The sequence below is a fragment of the Octopus sinensis genome, linkage group LG4, assembly GCF_006345805.1.
Source record: "Octopus sinensis linkage group LG4, ASM634580v1, whole genome shotgun sequence".
NCBI lineage: Eukaryota > Metazoa > Mollusca > Cephalopoda > Octopoda > Octopodidae > Octopus > Octopus sinensis.
In genome coordinates this window covers 164,554,291-164,557,356 of record NC_043000.1, presented here as the reverse complement: position 1 = coordinate 164,557,356, position 3,066 = coordinate 164,554,291, and the positions used below count along the sequence as shown (strand labels likewise).

General features: G+C 39.9%; 1 long non-coding RNA gene across 1 annotated transcript in view; it reads left to right on the top strand.

Annotated features, from left to right (window-relative positions):
* Positions 1-1,517, top strand: part of LOC118763304 — an 8,521-nt gene extending 7,004 nt beyond the window's left edge. Inside the window, exons 2-3 of the long non-coding RNA XR_004999054.1 lie at positions 336-346; positions 1,361-1,517. This is a non-coding gene — a long non-coding RNA (uncharacterized LOC118763304). The remainder of the gene's footprint in view (positions 1-335; positions 347-1,360) is intronic.
* The last annotated feature ends 1,549 nt before the right edge of the window (positions 1,518-3,066 follow it).

Below are 3,066 nucleotides of genomic sequence, written 5' to 3'. Positions count from 1 at the left end.
GATTAAGTCAAATATATCACCCCCAGTGCATAACTGGTACTTAATTTATCGACCCCGAAAGGATGAAAGGCAAAGTCGACCTCGGCGGAATTTGAACTCAGAACGTAACGGCAGACGAAATACGGCTACGCATTTCACCCGACGTGCTAACGTCTCTGCCAGCTTGCCGCCCTCAACGTTGATATCTTAAAACCGTGTCTATTAACGTGTTAGATACGTAGTTTTCCCTCACGAATTTCTCGTCCGCGTAACATAGCAATTAAAACCAACTTTCGAATGCCAAAGAACGTTACGTGTATCTTCGAATGCATGATTTAGGAGCGAATTTTATCTAGAACCTTCCCGAGTTTGCAATAACAACCGAACTTAATCGTTTCGTATCTTTTCGTTTGAGTGATTCCAAATAACCTGTGCTAAAATATGGCAACTTCACCTGTCCGTTGCTTCCTTCTGAGTATGAAAGTGGAAATTTTGCAAACTTCTACGTTCAAACTAAAAAGGTTTTTACCAACTCCTTTGCAAGGACGTCTTGGATGGTAAGAAGCCTTTCTAACTGTTGAGAAGTATGAAGAGTTGATGTTGTGACAACTTTGTTTTCTACACGCTGCCAGCTAGATCACACGATGATGGTCTCCATCACACCCATCACAATTAAACAATCTCCCACGATATTGGTGAAGAAGCATCATCGCGAGAATGGTGAACAAACACTCTTCACAACAGAGGCAAATTTAGCTGCTATTTCTGGCAGGTGGAACAACCAAGCAAACGTGCAAGCCATTTTAACACCTGTAAGAAAGCAGAGCTCTACCGCAGATATTATGGGTAATTCTTCTTCCAATACTTCTAACGCAGAAGCTCTTCCTCCTCCATCGCAACGTTGTTGGCCAAGCATCTGCCCTCCACATCCATTTTTGCTATTTCCTCTGAACTAGTGACGTTTCATAAGACAACTAAAGTCAAAATTCAAACTCTGACAGACAGATTCATACACTTGTAATCACCTCGATATTCTGCCTGTTCGAAATCTCATAGCTGACAGATTTTAATAAATTGATCATTCAGTCTTTGTGAGAGACCTACGATATTCTGTTGGTATCACAACCACTTTGGTGTTAAGGCACACAGATGCACCCAAAAATGTTCTTTCAAATTAACCACTCAATCGCTGAAAAACGGCAGCGCCAGGAATTAAGCGGGACTACAGCTCTAGGTGCTCTTGGCGTGTCTTCAATAAGTAGCGTCTACGACATTATTTCCATATATCGGCTTTTGGTAGACACAGAAGCAGCTTACTTGTAAGAAAAGCACTTTCGCCATTTCTTGGATAATAATGCGTAGGTTAATGGTTTATCATCAGTATAAACTGATGATAAACCATTAACCTACGCATTACTATCCAAAGCAGATAAATATTCCCCAAGAGACATTAGACACCTTGATTATATTTCATAGTTTACTGTGGCTATATGTCATAAGAAGGGTGCTGAACATTTTGTTACTATTTTAACCGGAAAAAATCATTTTCTCTTTCTTTCTTTTTTTTTTCTGCAGTCGCTAAAAAAGAAAAGAAAGAAAAAAGAACTCTTTACTCTTTTTCTTGTTTCAGTCATTTGACTGCGGCCATGCCGGAGCACCGCCTTTAGTCGAGCAAATCGACCCCAGGAATTATTCTTTGTAAGCCTAGTACTTATTCTATCGGTATCTTTTGCCGAACCGCTAAGTTACGGGGATGTAAACACACCAGCATCGGTTGTCAAGCGATGGGGGGAGGGGGAAACACACACACACATATATACATATACATATATACGACGGGCTTCTTTTCAGTTTCCATCTACCAAATCCACTCACAAGGTTTTGGTCGGCCCGAGGCTGTAGTACAAGACACTTGCCCAAGGTGTCACGCAGTGGGACAGCAACCAGAACCATGTGATTGGTAAGCAAGCTACTTACCACACAACCTATTTGCAAGTCATACAAATTTATTGCTTAGTCATTGTTACTTCTTTTTGCATTTGTGTTGCATATTGCGTGCATTTTCATTATTGTGATAATTTGTCTTTCCGTTTACACCGCAAATCACTGGCAGATGACCCTTGCGCAGATTTAAACCCCAACCGCAAGATATTCAGATAAGCATCACGATTGAGCCATTCATTCATGATGTACCAGCTCACCTTCAACAAGACACAACGCAGTTCTTTCTTCCCAGTCGGCGGTTATATTATCAGCCTCTTTCGTCTGTAAACAACCATCATAGTAGGCCATGTCATGTCCAGCATATGTTAAGAGTTAAGTTTGTAAATTTGCTTCATTTTTTATACGCGCGATGATGGCCACCACATCCATCACAATCAAACAATCTCCCACATGATATTTGTGAAGAAGCATCATCGTGGGAATGGTGAACAAACTCTTCACAAGAGGCATATTTGGCTGTTATTTCTTGCAGATGAGCAACAAAGCAGAGGCTTTCTCGTGGGCTCATTAGAACCAGCCCTTATAATATGCTTTTTACAATAGGCAGAAAGACTGAAGGATCTTGTTAAATTTCAACCACTTATTTTTTCACCTGAATATTTTCCAAAAATGTACATAACTTTAAATTCTAGTAACTTTTTTATTACTGATTTTTGAAAAAAAAAAAAAAAAAGTGAATAGTATCAAGCCATCAAGACTACGTTGATGTAGAAAATTCGGAAACAATCAGATGAGAAATTGAAATTCTTCTAGTGGCTGGAAGAAATTTAATAAGATCCAGCCTGAAATTTTCTGGCAAGTGGTTAATCGATTACGACCCCCTTGCCCAACTGGTAGTTATTTTTATTGACCCTGAAAGGATGAAAGGCAAAGCTGACTTTGACTGAATTTGAACTCAACCTGGAAGATGTACCGCTAAGCATTTTGTCCGCTGTACTAATTATTCAGCTAGCTCGCATCTTACTAGCCTTTATCATACCAATTCGAATTCAACTTCGGATGTTCCGTCTACTTAACCACTACTGCTTTCTCCATACCCATCCCAAATACTAACCACGAAGGATTCGACCTCAATATATTACT